The sequence below is a fragment of the Sus scrofa genome, chromosome 1 (genome assembly GCF_054392235.1).
Source record: "Sus scrofa isolate SSC_HxYL_T2T_F1_AM1 chromosome 1, Sscrofa_HxYL_maternal_Yorkshire_Landrace_v2.0, whole genome shotgun sequence".
In the NCBI taxonomy this organism is placed as follows: domain Eukaryota; kingdom Metazoa; phylum Chordata; class Mammalia; order Artiodactyla; family Suidae; genus Sus; species Sus scrofa.
In genome coordinates this window covers 127,065,982-127,085,123 of record NC_139383.1, presented here as the reverse complement: position 1 = coordinate 127,085,123, position 19,142 = coordinate 127,065,982, and the positions used below count along the sequence as shown (strand labels likewise).

The window sequence follows — 19,142 nt, the reverse complement described above, 5'->3', positions numbered from 1 at the left end:
GTATGAAAATATCTTTTTCCCAATGCTCCATGGACTTTGATTGCTCTTGACCTACTGGTTAATGTAGTGCATATGCCCTACCATGGGTTTCCTGCCACCTATATGTTGTCTTCCACTTTTAATACCATCGGTTTCTGTTATTCCTTCTTTCCATCCCATAATCTTTACTATGGAAGGGCTTTCTCCAGAATCTTTGAAATAGGAGAATCATTTTCCCACCTGAAAAAAAACTTGTTTTTTATCCAGAAATTGTGAGAATTTAAAAATACATGCTAAATTTATTTCTAAAATACACTTTTGCTGGTAGAAAGCCACTTTCTAACTATGTTATAGTTTATACCTAATATCAACATTTTGAGAACATATATGTAAAACAATATCCTTTAAGCAATAATTGTAAAATCACAGAATTAAAATTTGCATCTGTTGTTGTTGTTGTTGTTACAAATCCTTCTGCATCTCAAGTTTTTTATGCTTGGATGGCTAAGCTCTGATTCTCTTCCAGCTTAAAAAACAGGAGGATTTATTAATAGTCCTCTCAGTCTGTAGCTTTTGGGCACACAGAAGACCAAGCGCCCAGTTCCGGCATCTCTGTGGAGAGAATGATGCCACGACAGTGTTTGCTCCACTTGTTTTTTTAAGGCATCATTAGGAGAACAGGTGGTATTCTAGCCTTGAGATCAGAAGTCTTCCAGAGGAGAGGTAGAAATGAAGTCACACTGAATCATTTCTCCTTTGCTTCTGAAAGTGATCCGAGAGGCACCTATATTTCCTATCTTTTCCATATCCTGGTTATATTGTTTGGTTTAGTCGCAGCATATATAAATTATTGTAATCTTGAGATGGAAGAGTATGTTGTATTATTTTTCCTACGTAGAGAATTAAGAAAGTATTTGTTTGAAATAAATGCTTGTTAGCAAAATATAAACTCAACATTACAAATTATACTTGGGCTTCTTAAAGTATTAAAAACAAGTCATCAGATAACATGAGTTTCCCTCTAAAATATTTTATCTCCCTTAGACTTTTACAATTTTATCTTTGGCCTGTTTCTATTCCCAACAGACAAATTGGCCAAAGTCCTACATTCAGGATACTTTTTTTTTTCCTTTCTGAGAATTCTGGCTCTTGAAAATCTGGGTGCAATATGTCTTCTTGGTAGACAAAAAGTGTTTTGCATGGAAATATTTTGTTTCGTGTGTTTTATAAGGTGAGATAACCTACTCTAGAAGTAGCTTTTTCAAGCTTATTATACCTAAGGGGGGGTAATGAAAAGAAAAAGCGTAGCTATCAGTCAGGGTAACTATTTGTATTGTACAAGCAGGTGGAACAAACTGATGACTTGGGTACGATCACTGAGGCATGTTTCTGAGATGGGACACTGTTGACCTGATCCTAGAAAAACTGAAGGAAGAATGAACGTGTTTTGAATAATGTCCTTGTTAAGTGATGCATAACCTAGAAAACCTAAACAGTTGCTAAGTTTACAAGACTACTTAGTAAAAATTGCAAATCAGATGGAGAATTAATGCACACACATTCTAACAAGAGTCCATTACTTTTTCTCTCTAGTAGAAAATTCTGTCATTGGTCCAAATTCAAGTTCAGTCTCTAGCTGGCTGGGTAAACTTAGACTGTCATTTTCTAGCATTGGTTACCCCGTGGAAAAGGCAATGGAAGACTTATTTGATGCACTTGAAGACTCAGTTCTCAGACTCAGAAATACTCTTTTTTTTTTTTTTTTTAGGGCTGCACCTACGGCTTATGGAAGTTCTCAGGCTAGGGCTTGAAACTGGAGCTACAGCTGCCGGCCTACACTACAGCCACAGCAACGTGGGATCCAAGCTTCGTCTGCAAACTATACCACAGCTCACTACAACTCGAGATCCTTACCCCACTGAATGAGGCCAGGGATCAAACCCACAACCTCATGGTTCCTAGTTGGATTTGTTTCCATGCACCACAATGGGAACTCCAGACTCAGAAATTCTATGAGATCTGTGTAATGCAAACTCTGTAGAGTTGACTCCATTTGAAATGTAACTACAGAATCACTTGACTCTGATTTGCTTCTCCTGAGGCTAGAAATATTTACTTGCCTGATAAGCTGAAGAAGCTGTATAAATCCCTTTAGGACTTTTAAGAAATCTGACAGCTTGTTTTCCTTCACACAACTAGGCAATGATAAGTATTGTCTTAATCAGATTCCATGTAGCTGCATATTTTGTATAAAACCATATATTTGTGAATAATAAAATATTTGCTGCAGCTTTGAGAGACGTTCAAATGCTGCCATTTTGTACAAGAAACAAATGGTATTCGGGTACTTAGCTGCTCACTCTGAGTTGTTCGTGGAATAGTTTTGTTGAGAGATTTTAAAAATAAAATGTAGGTACATACTCCACTTAGTCATTTGAAGAGATTTATTTTCTCTCCTCTCAGCTGTATTGCCTTCTGGGTGGGCACATCAAGAGAACATGCTAGAAAGAAGGGAATTGCAGGGCTTGCTCATGCATAGCTGAAGGGAGGACATAGGAGAATTCATAGTTCCTTCTTTTTTTAAATTGAAGTATAGTTGATTTACAATTTCTGTTTTACAGCAAAGTGATTCAGTTATACATCTATCTATCTACCTATTCCCTTTTATATTCTTTTCCATTATAATTTATCTCAGGATATTGAATATAGTTCCCTGTGTTAGACAATAGGATTTTGTTGTTTATTCCTTCCATATATAATAGTCAGCATCTACTAACCTCAAACAACCAGTCCTTTCCTCCTCAACCCCCTCCCTCTTGGCAACCACAAGTCTGTTGTCTATGTCTGTGGGTATGGTTCTGTTTTGTAGATATGTTCATTTGTGTCATACTTAAATTCCACATATAAGTAATATCATATAGTACTTGTCTTTGTCTTTCTTACTTAATTCACTTAGTACGGTAATTTCTAAGTCCATCCATGGCACTGCAAATGGCATTATTTCATTCTTTTTTATGGCTAAGTAGTATTTCATTGGATACATGTACCACATCTTCTTGATCCATTCCTCTGCTGGTGGATATTTAGGTTGTCTCCATGTCTTGGCTGTTGTGAATAGTGCTGCTATGAACACGGGTGCATGCATCTTTTTGAATTACAGTTTTTTCTGGATATATACCAATGAGTGGGATTGTTGTCATATGATAATTATATTTTTAGGTTTTTTGATGAGCTTCCATGCCTTTTTCATAGTGGCTGCTCCATTTTACATCCCCTTCAACAGTATAAGAGGGTTCCCTTTTTTCCACGTTTTCTCCAGCATTTGTAGACTTTTAATGATGGCCATTCTCACCTGTGTGAGGTGGTGCCTTATTGCAGTTTTGATTTACTTTTTTCTGATAATTATCAATGTTGAACATCTTTTCATGTGCCTGTTGGCCATATGTATATATTCTTTGGATAAATGTTTGTTTAGGTCTTCTGCCCTTTTTTTTTTTTTTTTGCCTATTTTTAAATTGAGTTGTTTTTTCTTTTTTTTTAATATAATGATTTTTATTTTTTCCATTATAGCTGGTTTACAGTGTTCTGTCAATTTTCTACTGTGCAGCATGTGTGACCCAGTTATACATACATGTATCCATTCTTTCTTCTCACATTATCATGCTCCATCATAAGTGATCAGACATAGTTCCCAGTGCTACACAGCAGGATCTCATTGCTAATCCATTCCAGAGGCAATAGTCTGCATCTGTTAACCCCAAGCACCCCATCCATCCCAATCCCTCCCCCTCCCCCTTGGCAACCACAAGTCTGTTTTCCAAGTCCATGATTTTCCTTTTTTTCCTAGGTCTTCTGCCAATTTTTTGATTGCTGTTGTTGTTGAATTGCATGAGCTGTTTGTATATTTTGGAAATTAAGCCCTTGTTGTTTACATCATTTACAACTATTTTCTCCTATTCCATAGGTTGTCCTTTTGTTTTATTTATGGTTTCTTGCTGTGCAAAACTTGTAACCTTGATTAGGTCTATTTGTTTATTTTGGTTTTATTTCTATTGCCTTGGGAGACTGACCTAAGAATATATTTGTATGGCTGATGCGAGAGAATCTCTTCCAGGAATTTTATGGTGCCATGTCTTATGTTAAATTCTTTAAGCCATTTTTAATTTATTTTTGTGCATGGCAGGAGGGTGCGTTCTAACTTCATTGATTTGCATGAAGCTGTCCAACTTTCCCAGCATTGCTTATTGAAGAGACTATATTTCCATTTTAATTTCAAGGGAGGTTGATTGGCAGGAGACAAGATGTATACATTAATTTCATATATGTAAAAACTGTAATTTAATTCTAATTACTTCTTAGAAAGCCATTCATAGGATTCAAAGATCATGTTAAATAGTCAATAAATTGTCACAATAATACTGGGCAGTAGGTAAAGAACATCTTTAAAATAGTAAATAATTAAGACATGTAAAGCTTAGTGAATAAATATAACAAGGTACAATATACACATACATCAATTATTGTCTTCCTCCACTTAGCCTTGAGTGGGAACATTCTCTTGATCCTCTCTGTTTACTCTTTGTTTTGGTGACCTGAATTTATTTAGTGGCCTATATTATCTCATTTAAGGGAATTACCCTGGTATGTCTCACCAAAATTGAGAGATTCAACTTTGGTTTCCTCCAAACAACTCCTTTCCCTGAGTTCCTAAGTCTCCCAGGCTCAAATCTCAAGTCATCCTCATTGCTTTATTCCTCCCCATGATGCATATTTAATTATTTATCAAATCTTTTTTCTTCTCTACATCATTTTCAGTCACATATTATTTCCTTCCCTTATTGGCATCACCTTAGTTCAAGTTCTTATCACTTTATGACCAGAATATTGCTCTAATCTTTCTGTCATGAACCTCTCCTCTGAGCATCTGTTCTGCATGCTACTGCCAGATTCATTGTCCTAAAAAATGCCTTTACCATGACACATGTCACTCCCTCAGAAATTTTCAAGGATACCACATTGTGAATGAAACAAAGCTTCACTTACTTAGTTTGGGAAGAAGACACCTTTAACAATCACATCCCAGACTGCCTTTTCAGCTTTACCTTCTGGTTACTGACCTGATCTCTGCCTCAATTACTCACAGTTTCCAAATACTGTAACTTTATACAATTCCATAGTACTAAGTTATTTTGCACCATTCATTTACTAATGCATTATATATTGTCCATCAGATTTCCCCTTGAACCTTGACCTACAGTTTAAACCTTTTTTGTTGCTTGTAACTCAAAAAGAACCTTTCCTAGCAGGACTATAAACACATTAAGTATCTGTGGAAACTTTGACAAGTTACTTAAAATTTCTACATCTTAACTTTTCAAGCAGAAAATAATGACACCATAAAGAGTATAGTTTCATAGAGTTTTCATGAAGATTAAATGAAATAATATAGATTAAGTGTCTAAAGATTTTTGGCTACTCTTAACTGTAATTATGTCCATATTGCTCATTACCTTGTATATAAAATGTGGGTGCTCAGTACATTTGTTTGCTTTTCTATTCAATTTAAAATCTATAATATTATCAGTTTTTAGAGGAAAAGACTAGTAAGGGAAGGAGAGAGATTGTGTACAAAGTAGGAATAACAGCAAAATGTAAAATCAGAAGGAAAACTCAAACCTCTACTGTGACTTAAGATAGTAATTACCTCAGCAATTACACTTTGAACAAGTTGGAATAGCTTTGGACACCACTTTTTTTTTAAATCAAGGGCCCTGAGATTTTTGTATTCCTTTTTTTTTTTTCTTTTTATAGCCACAACTGCTGCATATGGAAATTCCTGGGCCAGGGGTCTAATAGGAGCTGCAGCTGCAACTATACCACAGCTTGCAGCAATGATGGATTCTTACCCACTGATCAAGGCCAGGGATCGAACCCTTAATCTTGCAGAGAAAATTCTGAGTCCTCAATCCTCTGAGCCACAATGGGAACTACCATGAGTTTCTAATATTCTTATATGTGTTTCCCGCTGTATTAAAAGGCAGCAGATATTAGTGATTTTTTATATTAGGGTAGATAGGGGTTTCATGAAGAGTCTACTACTGTAAAATGGTCCTGGGAACAAGAAGAGAGATTAAAATATGACCAGAGACCCTGATTTATTCCCATTGTTCAGACGTCTGGCTTTAGAAGGCACTCAAGGACTCACTGATGTATGTCAGGATCTAGTATCCATGCAGTTTATGACCAGAACCACTGAAAGGCAGATGAGGTGTAACTTCAAGAGAGGTTGAAGATAACAGTTAAAAACAAGGAAGCTGTCTGCCTGACTTTACCTAGGTCAGAACCATGTCACAGTATAAGTCCATGTCAGCTCCCTATGATATTTTTCTTCCTATCTTAGATCAGGTGTTCAGAGACTAAGTACTACTTTTTCAGTTTGATATTTCTAGTAACAATCCTTCCCTCATTGGTTCTCTGTCCCATGTCTTCCTTCACTTTGATCTTAACATCCCCTTTTAATTGCAGCTGGTAATCTGTAATGTGGTCTACTTATCTCCTATTAGTCCTGCAAACACCCAACTTGTGTCCACAGAATTGGTCTTTACCATCCTGGATTCTGTTTTATGACATCTAGCTCCCAGTGGATTCAGCAATAGTCACAGTTATATAAAGAAACCCGGGGAACTCCCAGTGCTCTTTTAAAAGTTCCTAGAAAGAATTCTTAGAGCATATGTTTATTCCAAGTTGAGAGTCAGTGTGGCTGATTATAGACAGCTGTTTTGACCTGTAACATTTAATACTGGAAAAAAATTTCCCAAAAAAGAGTAAATGAAGAGTATGAGTAAAACCTGCCTTTCATTCTTTGGTTGACCTTGAAATCTCTGAATTTCTCAATAATAATCATGGGAGGAGGGAATGTCAGTTAGGAGAGGCAAAGCATGGCCAACTCTAGAGTCTATGGAGAGAAAGCTTGAGCCTGGCTTCTAAGTTTTCCTTGTGATTCTAGATTTTATATTACCTTCCTCTTAAGTCACTTGACAATGTCTTTGATTAATTTCTCTCATATTTGGTTCCAGTTGTCTGTCCTTCAGGGGCCTTACCCACAAGCTACCATTTGCTGATTTTTGTATTTAGAATACAAAGCTTTCTTCCATGAGGATGGAAAAAATGTTTCTTAGAATGAAGACTATTTTATTTATTTATTTATTTATTTATTTGTTTCTTTACCGCTGTACAGCATGGGGATCAAGTTACTCTTACATGTATACATTTTTTCCCCACTCTTTGTTCTGTTGCTATGAGTATCTAGACATAGTTCTCAATGCTACTAAGCAGGATCTCCTTGTAAATCTATTCCAAGTTGTATCTGATAACCCCAAGCTCCCGATCCCTCCCACTCACTCCCTCTCCTGTTGGGCAGCCACAAGTCTATTCTCCAAGTCCATGATTTTTTTTTTTCTGTGGAGATGTTCATTAGTGCTGCATATTAGATTCCACTCACACCAATGGACAGATCCTCTAGACAGAAAACCAGTAAAGCAACAGAGATCCTAAAGGAAACAATAGAAAAGTTAGACTTAATTGATATCTTCAGGACACTACATCCAAAAATATCAGAATACACATTCTTCTCAAGTGCTCATGGAACATTCTCGAGAATCAACCACGTATTGGAACACAAAGCTAACCTCAACAAATTTAGGAGCATAGAAATTATTTCAAGTATCTTCTCTGACCACGATGGTCTGAAACTAGAAATCAACCACAGGAAAAGAAATGAGAAAAAACCTACTACATGGAGACTAAACAACATGCTACTAAAAAACCAATGGGTCAATGTGGAAATCAAGAAGGAAATTAAAAAATACCTTGAGACAAACGATAATGAAGACACAACCTCTCAAAATCTATAGGATGCCACAAAAGCAGTGCTCAGAGGGAAATTCATAGCAATACAGGCCTTCCTCAAAAAAGAAGAAAGATCTCAAATTGACAACTTAACCCTCCACCTAAACAAATTAGAAAAAGAAGAATAAAAAAGACCTAAGGTGGGAGAAGGAAGGAAATTATAAAGATCAAAGAGGAAATCAATAAAATAGAGACTCAAAGAACAATAGAGAAAATTAATAAAACCAAGAGCTGGTTCTTTGAAAAGGTAAACAAAATGGATAAACCCCTGGCTAGACTCACTAAGAAGAGGAGAGAAAGAACCCAAATAAACAAAATTAGAAATGAAAAAGGAGAAATCATAATGGATACTGCAGAAATACAGAAAACCATAAGAGAATACTATGAATAACTATATGCTAACACATTTGACAATCTGGAAGAAATGGACAATTTTCTAGAATCTTACAGCCTGCCAAAACTGAATCAAGTAGAAACAGACCAACTGAACAGACCGATCACTAGAAATGAAATTGAAGAAGTCATAAACACACTCCCTACAAATAAAAGTCCAGGACCAGATGGCTTCACAGGCGAATTCTACCAAACATATAAAGAGGATCTGGTGCCCATCCTCCTTAAACTTTTTCAAAAGGTTGAAGAAGAAAGAACCCTCCCAAAGACATTCTATGGTGCCACCATCACCCTCATTCCAAAACCAGACAAAGATACCACCAAAAAAGAAAACTATCGGCCAATATCGTTGATGAATATAGATGCAAAAATTCTCAACAAAACCTTAGCCATCCGAATCCAACAACCTATCAAAAAGATCATTCACCATGACCAGGTAGGATTCATCCCAGGTTCACAGGATGGTTCAACATACACAAATCAATAACGTCATACACCACAATAACAAAAGAAAAGTCAAAAACCATGTGATCATTTCAATAGATGCAGAAAAAGCATTTGACAAAGTCCAACATCCATTCATGGTCAAAACTCTTGCCCAAGTGGGTATAGAGGGAACATTCCTTAACATAATCAAAGCCATTTATGATAAACCCACAGCAAATATAGTACTTAATGGAGAAAAACTGAAAGCCTTCCCACTAAAATCTGGCACAAGACAAGGATGCCCACTCTCACCACTGCTCTTCAACATAGTTTTGGAAGTCCTAGCCACAGCAATTATATGAACACAAGAAATAAAAGTCATCTGTATAGGAAGAGAAGAGATAAAATTGTCACTGTATGCAGAACGAAGACTATTTTAAAAGTCCACAAGATGTGACACAAATTTCAAATGTCAAATGTAACTAGAATTATAAAACTCTAAATATGGTTTTAAAAACTTACAGGAGTACTAAGAAGGTACTTGTCAAATACTTACAATATCTGGTTCCCTTTTTAAATTTTTTCTCCATTAATCCACATATTGTCTCACTTTTCTTTGTAAACTCAAATTCTTAGTTCAGTTATCTAAAATGCCTAGAGGACAGATGATTTCTTGTACTGCTTAAACCAGATGAAAATGGACCAAAACAAAGCCTGTTCATATTTTCTTACAAAAATGTGTTACTATATGCCTGTGAGTATTAATGAGTGATTAAAATCAAGCAATCTGAATCTAATGGAGAGATACTGTGAACCTCTATTTATCAAGAATTCAAATGCTAGTGAATAATTAACTGATTTGAGGCAGTATCTTTAGAATGAAGATAAATATACTACTACTTAAAGATTAAGATATCTTATGTCTGCAATTTTGTACGATAATGACATATTCATTATGATGGCATGGAAAATTTTCAGGGCTTCCCCGTAAGGCTTTCTACATTATTAAATGTTAATAACTTACATATATCATAATTGGTCTCTATTTACTACTTTTTAATTATTTGAAATTGATAATATGTTGGATGAATTGGCATTTTCTATTTAGTTAAATAACCTAATATCAAAGATAATGTATGGCTGTCTGTGTAACTGAGTACGATTTATTTGGTTTGGGAGGTAGTGGAAATAACTTTTGGAGAGTAAGTTAACTCCTTTGTAGTTTGATTATCTGTTAACTCCTTTATAGTTTGATTATTACTGAGGGAGCTATTATGTCCCTAGATCACAGACCTAGGTCCCAATATGTTATTTTCATAAGAAAAATAGTTGGTCATAAAAAGAGAGAGAAAAGAAATTCTTGTTATGTAAAACCTATCTCTTTTTCCAGAAAAGCAATTCAAAGCCTGCATCCTACTGAAGGGAAACTAGAACATCAACTCTATGAATGAAAGATAGTACATTTTTCATATTTCTGAGTACCAGCAGGATTATCTTAATTACATTTTGCTTAGATCACTGCTGAAATTAGTCTGTGAGTTCTGAGGACCTAGCAGGTGGCTATGGAAAAAAGTGGGGCAGGAGTGCCACAAACAACGGGAGAAAGCTAAGCTTGGGTTTGAAACATGTCCACAAAATGCACATCTTGAAATCCCAGCACAGCAAGGTGACTGCGTTTACATTTTCTGCTCTTACTATGTGCCTTAGGCTGCCAAAGTGACACCTCCTGTACCTTTCTGCTTGAGAGGTGTGTATCCTGCCTCTTGAGCTGCTGTCTTTGTCCTAATTAGACAAGCTATAAAACACTTGTAGTCTAGGGGATTCCTTCTGGGTTAATTACAGAGCTGTGAGCAGCTTTTCAGAAGTGAAGCAAGTTCAGAGAAGATGTGTCTGTGTGGTTTTAACGTGTAGTTACTGTGCAAAGGCCAAATGACTTGGCTTTCCCAATGCCTTTCTTCCTCACCATTGAATCAGGTCTGAATTTCCAATGCCCGTGCCTTCTGTTTTCCACTGGATTGTGAGATCCTTGAGGGCAAGGCTTGTGCCTTTTTACTCATTGCAAAACTGGTAGAACATTTACATGTATTAGTTTCAGAGAAAAGAAAGAACTGGTGAAATAAAATAGTTCTGATGGGATACAGTACATCAATTTCCTGTGTTTGAGATTATCACCAGTAAAAGATAATGCTTAAAAGACTTTTCTTGATATTTCAAAAAAGGGGGGATGACATAGACTATGATTATTTATCAGTGAGAATATTCCGGGCAGAGTGAATACTTGTGGATCAAAAGAAAATAGCAAAGTGATGAGGGGAGGGCAGTAAGCTGTTTTTGTTGCTATTTAAGGAGCCTCTGAGCACTTTGCTAGGCTCTATCTCTATGGAAGGAACATGAAACTGAATAAAAAGAGGACCTGCCAGCAAGAGCACTTACATCTATTGGGGAAGGAAAACATAAACACAGACTATTAGACAAAGAGCAAATGAAGGGGATGTTGCCAAAGTAGTGAATGTGAATGTGGGCTAAATATGAACTACAAATGGGAGGAGCAGATTATGACTCCCCATTGAAACAGTAATGGTATGATGAAGAGGAATAAAGGTACATTCTATTCAAGCAAAGAGATAAAGAGATAGAGATGTCTTAGTTTACAGGAAAGAATCTATAATGAGGAGTGGGACTGATGGGAGGTGTGAATTTCATGGAGTAGGCATCAAGGAATCACTTTTTTTGTGGAAATGGGTTGGAAAGAAAATGCTATTTTTTTTTTCTTTTTTAGGTCTGCAGCTGTGGCATATGGAGGTTCCCAGGCTAGGAGTTGAATCCAAGCTACAGCTGCCAGCCTACACCACAGCCACAGCAACACCAGATCCGTGCTGCGTCTTCGACCCACACCACAGTTCACTGCAACGCCGGATCCTTAACCCACTGAGCGGGGCCAGGGATTGAACCCACAACCTCATGGTTCCTAGTTGCATTTGTTTCTGCTGCACCACAATGGGAGCTCAGAAAGAAAATACTGTTGTTTGTTTACATTAATTCATTAATTCTCCCTGTTTATTCTGATCCTACAGAGGCCAGGGACTATTGCTGTTTTGCTTACTATTGTGCCTCCAAACTTATTAAGGTAACAACACATAGCTAGTGTGCAATAAGTATTTGTTGGGTGAATGAATAAAGTGCTAATATCTCCATACTGTTAGTATTTTTAAAAGTTTTGACTCCAAATCCAAATTTCTAACTAGTTACTTTCCTCTTGAATACATCTTTTTTCCCCCATCTTCACTAGTAATCTTTTTTGTGTAGAACACCATGCAAGGACTAAGTTAAAAAGAATTGTCTTTCAAAGAAGAAGCTTAGAGCCTTATTAAGGAGAGAAGACATAAGCAGATACCATGCTTGGTATGGGTAGAATATTAGAGGATAAATTGAGCTGTTTCTCTAATGTTAGCACATTGTTCAATATTTTGGAATCTGTTGAATAAGTACCTTCCCTCCAAATTGTGATGAGATATTTCTCACCTGACTGCTATGGTTCAATTTGCATTTATCAATGAAGGCAAGGTTATGCAACCTCAATTACAATCTTGGAAAACTGTCAACAAATTCTGATTAACAAGTAGTGCTTAATTGTTAAAAAAGAAATCAGGCAATCTTTCTTGGTCTCTGCCTGAAATAATTGCCTGGCAAAAGATTCAGGGCTAAAAATACAGAAATAAATATATAAATAAATCATTAGTCTGAATAATTCCTAAAGATATGAAGGCAGGCCAACGGTCTTAAATTAAAACTGCAATTCCTCATGCTTCACCTGTCTTGATGTTAAATCTATACATTTCTTGGCAAACATAGGATTTCTGTTTTGTTTACCACACAGTGTAAAACGTGTTTTCTTTTTCTTTTTTTTTTAAAAAAAACTGTTGAATACAAATACAAACTAGAGGGAGGATATTTCTGACTATGTGTTCATGTGTTTCTTTTCTTTTTCTTTTTTTGCTGCATATGCACCTGTGGCATATGGAAGTTCTTGGCCAGAGATTGATTTTGAGCCACAGCTGCAACCTATGCCCCAGCTGGATCCTTAACCCACTGTGTGGGCTGGGGACTGAAACCATGCTGTTGCAGAGACAATGTCTGATTATATACCATACAGTTTTTCAAAATATCTGTAACCTAATATCAGTGTTAAATTTTCTATGGAACTAGCTTTTGGTTTTCTAGAAAATTGTGCTAAATATCTTTGTAAAGCAAGTATCAGTCCATTGATTTATCTGCTTTTAAAGTATTTGCTTGCTTATATTGATGCATAACTGGACTTTTTTTTTTTTTTAAACAGTGGGCAGCATAGTCACTTTGTCCTCTGTTTTTAAAAGGAACTGTCATAGGTGGGGACATATAACACTGCAGTGGCCTGTATCTCCAATTTGGTGGAAATCTCTGGAACTGCTAAGATATGCAAATCAAGGGAAGAATTGGGCTGAAGAGTCTAAGATTATGTTCTTGTTTCTTTAATTCTGACCACTTTCCCTAAATGGGGTAACAAGGCAGGGATTACAAATGGAGAAGAACTCAAAGGGAGAATAAGCTAGCTTGTCCAAAGGGTAAAGTCATGACAACCATGGATATATCTGCTTCCTCACTTGAACTCAATTCTCCTTCCTTTCTCCCTCTCACCTCCCTCCCTTCTTTCCTTCCTTTATTAAATTTTTTTTGTCCATCTCCCTGTTACAATATACCTGTTTTGTGTCTCATTTCCTTACTTTTTAGAATGTTTTAAATTATTCAGAACATACAGATAATTATTCCATGATCCACGGAATCATGTGCTAAAGAGAGACAATAAAGAGTAAATAATGATAGAGTTTTCAGGAGAGCTGAACAAAAGATTAAATGCAAAGAAAGACAAGGGACTGTCTCTTTAGCCTTCTGCTGGCCAAGAAATTAGTGCTATAACTCTGGCTTCCCTTGGGATACTCATATTTGTTTATATAGGACATATTATAGTCACACATAAGTATTACACAATAAAATTATAAAGAGTTTTATTTTTAAAAATTTTCATTAGTGATATTTGCACGTAACTTTCTTACTTCATACCCTCTTCCAAAAATTATGTTTTCATTGTAGTTTTCTTTTCCTTGTGTAAATGATATAAGTTGAACCTTTAGACAGTGAAAAAATAGTTTAAAGGAAAATAAACTAGGTGTATTAGAAGTAGTAACATAGTTTTTATTTATTTGGTAAAACTTTAGAGCCATGAAGTTCCTATGTTTGGTGAAATGAATATTAAGACAATATAACCCTTGCCTTTCTACCCCAAAGTCTCATGCTTTTATTGTTTGTCTAAAATTCTTCCAAATATCCAAGAAAAGTAAATAAGTTAAGTTGTATCAGTTATTAACTTATGTAGTCATTAGATTCTTTCCTGAAAATTATGGTAATTCAAAGAAGACCTGAGTAATTGCACATTTGAGACCCTGAGAAAGTGGGACAGAAAAAGTGAACAAAGATGAGGCCAAGTTGTTGGGAACCAGACCATGATACGTGTATATGGGGTATGTGTGTGTCATACTTTGACAGCTAGGCATTTCTTTACCCCTTAGTTCCAAGGCTCAGACCAACTGACTGAGATACCCACATAGTAGACAACCTGTCCATGCACTAGGTCCAAGTGTTTTTTTTTTTCTTCCCTTAGACATCAATAAGGGATATCTTTCAAAGAGGACACACACACACACACACACACACACAGAACGAGGGAGAGACCCTGGTGCAAGGGTAGTGAATGTCAAAGGTCTAGGTCATGCAACTTACTTGTGCCCTGTGACCCTGCTCCTGTCTGGTAACCTCAAGTATACCATTTCTAGCTTCCAGTAGGTTGCTGTTAGGTTCCCGAGATCTTACGATTTGTTGAGTCAGATGGAATTCAGCTCACAATATATAATTCTGGCAACATGGTCAATTGATGCACATATTCAAGTACTTTGTATTTATTTAGGCCCTTTTGTAGATTGGGAATTTTAAAAAAAAAAGTAATATATAGGTCTCCTTTGCAGATAGCATGACCTTTCTCCATATTCCAGGGATCAACATCAAGATCATTCTATTGGAGCTCATCATGATTTCCACAAGGTTCTTTTCACCATAGATAATTCTTTGCAATAGAGTCTGAACCATGTCAGTCTATCATATAACTAGCATATGAGTCAGAGTTGCTTTCCAAGGTATGAATTATACTACTTCCAGAACCTAAAGAAACTACCACACTTTGCACGTGAGAGGCATTGATTTATTTTTTTCCTTTCGAGGGAATATCAGTGTGTCATCTAGACTTCTTACTCCTAAAATCTACACTGGTTTGAGCCTCTGAACCATCAGAGGATTAATATTCCTTTGGAACTCATGGAACTCAAGACCTTTTGTTCACCTTCTTGTTACTTTTGCTCATTGGATCCAACTGGTAGGATATCATCAATTTAGTGGGCCAATGTGATGTTCTTCAGAACACTCAGATGGTCTGTCCTGGTACACGGTGGGAAAACAGCCCCGGGACAAGATTGTATGTTCTTGTCTGCTCCACCTTTTTTGGTTCAATGGCCATATACATTTTTTTTGGTTCAATGGCCATATACCGTGTATCTGAGGCTGTGTTAATCTACTCTAGCAAAGATACCAGTCTACATACCAGTTGCTGCTGGAATAACTACTTTTAAAATTTGTTTTGATACCAGTACCACACTGTTTTGATGACTGTGGCTTTGTAGTATTTCTTGAAGTCTGGGAGAGTTATGCTTCCTGCTTGGTTTTTGTTTCTCAGGATTGCTTTGGCGATTCTGGGCCTTTTGTTGTTCCATATAAATGTTTGGATTGTTTGTTCTAGTTCTGTGAAAAATGTCCTGGGTAATTTGATAGGGATTGCATTGAATCTGTAGATTGCTTTGGGTAGTATGGCCATTTTTACAATATTGATTTTCCCAATCCAGGAACATGGAATATCTTTCCATTTCTTTACATCTTCTTTGATTTCTTTGATTAAAGTTTTATAGTTCCCGTCATATAAGTCCTTTACCTCCTTGGTCAGGTGTATTCCGAGATATTTGATTTTGTGAGGTACAATTTTAAAAGGTATCGTATTTTTGTATTCCTTTTCTAATATTTCATTGCTGGTATACAGAAATGCAACTGACTTCTGAACATTAATCTTATATCCTGCTACTTTGCTGAATTTATTAATCAGTTCAAGTAGTTTTGGGGTTGAGTCCTTAGGGTTTTCTATGTATAGTATCATGTCGTCTGCATACAGTGACAGTTTGATCTCTTCTCTTCCTATATGGATGCCTTTTATTTCTTTTGTTTGTCTAATTGCTGTGGCTAGGACTTCCAATACTATGTTGAATAGCAGTGGTGAGAGTGGGCATCCATGTCTTGTTCCAGATTTGAGTGAGAAGGCTTTCACTTTTTCCCCATTGAGTATTATATTTGCTGTGGGTTTATCATAAATGGCTTTGATTATATTCAGGAATGTTCCCTCTATACCCACTTTGGTGAGGGTCTTGATCATGAATGGATGTTGGACTTTGTCAAATGCTTTTTCTGCATCTATTGAGATGATCATATGATTTTTGACTTTTTTTTTGTTAACGTGGTGTATGATGCTGATTGATTTGCGTATGTTGAACCATCCTTGTGAACCTGGGATGAACCCAACAAGGGCTTAATCTCTAGAATATATAAACAACTTATACAACCCAACATCAAAAAAGCCAATCAATCAATGGAAAAATGGGCAAAAGACCTGAATAGACATTTCTCCAAAGAAGATATACAGATGGCCAACAAACACATGAAAAAATGCTCAACATCGCTGATTATAAGAGAAATGCAAATCAAAACTACCATGAGATACCACCTCACACCAGTCAGAATGGCCATCATTAATAAATCCACAAATAACAAGTGCTGGAGGGGCTGTGGAGAAAAGGGAACCCTCCTGCACTGTTGGTGGGAATGTAAACTGGTACAGCCACTATGGAGAACAGTTTGGAGATACCTTAGAAATCTATACATAGAACTTCCATATGACCCTGCAATCCCACTCTTGGGCATCTATCGGGACAAAGCTCTACTTAAAAGAGACACATGCACCCGCATGTTCATTGCAGCACTATTCACAATAGCCCGGACATGGAAACAACCCAAATGTCCATGGACAGATGATTGGATTCGGAAGAGGTGGTATATATACACAATGGAATACTACTCAGCCATAAAAAGGAATGACATAATGCCATTTGCAGCAACATGGATGGAACTAGAGACTCTCATCCTGAGTGAAATGAGCCAGAAAGACAAAGACAAATACCATATGATATCACTTATAACTGGAATCTAATATCCAGCACAAATGAACATCTCCTCAGATAAGAAAATCATGGACTTGGAGAAAAGACTTGTGGCTGCCTGATGGGAGGGGGAGGGAGTGGGAGGGATCGGGAGCTTGGACTTATCAGACACAACTTAGAATAGATTTACAAGGAGATCCTGCTAAATAGCATTGAGAACTTTGTCTAGATACTCATGTTGCAACAGAACAAAGGGTGGGGGAAAAATGTAAATGTAATGTATACATGTAAGGATAACCTGACCCCCTTGCTGTACAGTGGGAAAATAAAAAAATTAAAAAAAAATAAGTAAATAAATTTGTGGTAGTCCACTGTCATATACCAGGATCTTTCTGGCTTTTGGAGAGACAAATTTAGTGAGCCAAATGAGATGAATTAAACACAGAAATGATAGAGACCACCCCCCTACTTTGCTGAAATCATTACGGGTAGTACTAATCTCTGCACTCCCCAGGATGTGATAGTGCTCTTTATTTACTCTCTTGACCGTCCCTGTTATGATCGCTCTAATCCCCCAGGCCAAGGAATTAGTGTGGGGTTCTGCCAGCTACCTCATATGTTCATTCCGATTATGCTTTAAGACTGAAGAAATTATCACTGGGTGAGTCCAGGGATCCCGTGAACACCCTGAGAGTCATAACTGAGCTAAAACTACATTTAGTACCTGTCCCTACTCTAAAAGAAGGTTCAGATCACTTAGTATCAATGTCAGCTCAGACTCTGCCTCACAGTCCTCAGAATGTTTGGATATTTTCTTTTCCCCAGTGTATGGTCATACAAGTAAGTCCCTTTGTTGAAGGTCTGCAGGAATCACAGATTTATCAAAATTTGTTTGTCAGAGTAGTGGTATCCAAACCTCATGGAAATCTGGTCCCTCCTTTGGTCATTGGGTTCTTCCAGAACCTAGGCAAGAGCTTTATCTTCCTGCTGGGGACGATGTCCTCAATTTTCTGATCACATATTCATAACTTTTTTGCTTGTGTAAATTAAACAGTATCCATGGAAGATATCCACAATGATTAGAAGATTGCTTCAATAACAGTAAGTTCTTCCCTATCAAACTTCATATACCTCCGTATTGATCTAGTACCCACAGGATATAGTTTATAAGCATTCTCTCAGTTCCTACTGGTCTATATATGTAGGTGAAGTCTTTTACTTTGTTCAACATAGTCTTTTTCTTCCCTTCACAGACTCAGTTTTTGTTCAGGTAGATTATGTTGTGACTTTATCCCAGTTATTGGTGTGGAGGTCCATGGGAGTGATTTTGGTAGTTTTTTCGTTTGTCTGTTTTGGCCACAGCTATAGCATGTGGAAATTCCCAGGCCAGGGGTCAAACCTGCACCACAGCTGTAACCATAGCCATATCAACGACAACACTGGATCCTTAACCTGCTGAGACTTGAGGGAATTCATTTTTGGTGGATCTTAATGGAGAGTGCATGGAATTTCTTACAAAATTTCAAGCAAGAGTGGGGCACTAACCACTAACAGGGAAGAGAGGCCGCTTTTTCATTCTCGGAGGGTTTAGGGGAATCTGAGGATTTGATTTTCAAGTGAATTAACCCAGATGTCCCCATTACATGACTCACAATCCCATTTTTTTCCCAATTAAGGCCCCAACCTTGGCATAGCCAACCTGCTTAAATTGAGAATTAAACCTTCTCTGGAGCTCTGCCACTCTTACGATTAATTCCTGAGGCTGGTGCTCAACTTTTTCTGCATCTGCTGCAAGAGGTGAGAATTTATTTATCTGGCATAATGGATGTCTGCTGTCTTTACATTTAGCCTTAAATTGGTGATTTTTTTTTCTTCACTGCATCAAGAGGCCTCAGCAACAGCTGCGTACTAATCACTTTCTCTCCACAACCTCTCAAATATCTTGAGATGTTGTACATAAAAGTTCCTTTCCTCCCAATTGTATCACACCCCAGTCCACCACTGGTGAATATTTTAGTAATTGTCCTGCTATGATACCCCACAGGCTGTCCGTTTTCTATATGGCATCAGTGGTTGGGCCCTCAATACCAGTCC

At 37.0% G+C, this 19,142-nt stretch overlaps 1 protein-coding gene across 5 annotated transcripts in view; it reads left to right on the top strand.

Annotated features, from left to right (window-relative positions):
- UNC13C (unc-13 homolog C) overlaps positions 1-19,142 on the top strand; it is a 599,284-nt gene that overhangs the window by 3,023 nt on the left and 577,119 nt on the right. For 3 of the 5 annotated variants that reach the window (XM_084969719.1, XM_084969727.1, XM_084969712.1), the window contains exon 2: positions 18,725-18,845. The exons of the other annotated variants lie outside the window; for them this stretch is intronic. The gene's annotated coding sequence lies outside the window, so the exon portion shown is untranslated. The remainder of the gene's footprint in view (positions 1-18,724; positions 18,846-19,142) is intronic. 5 annotated transcript variants of the gene reach the window in all.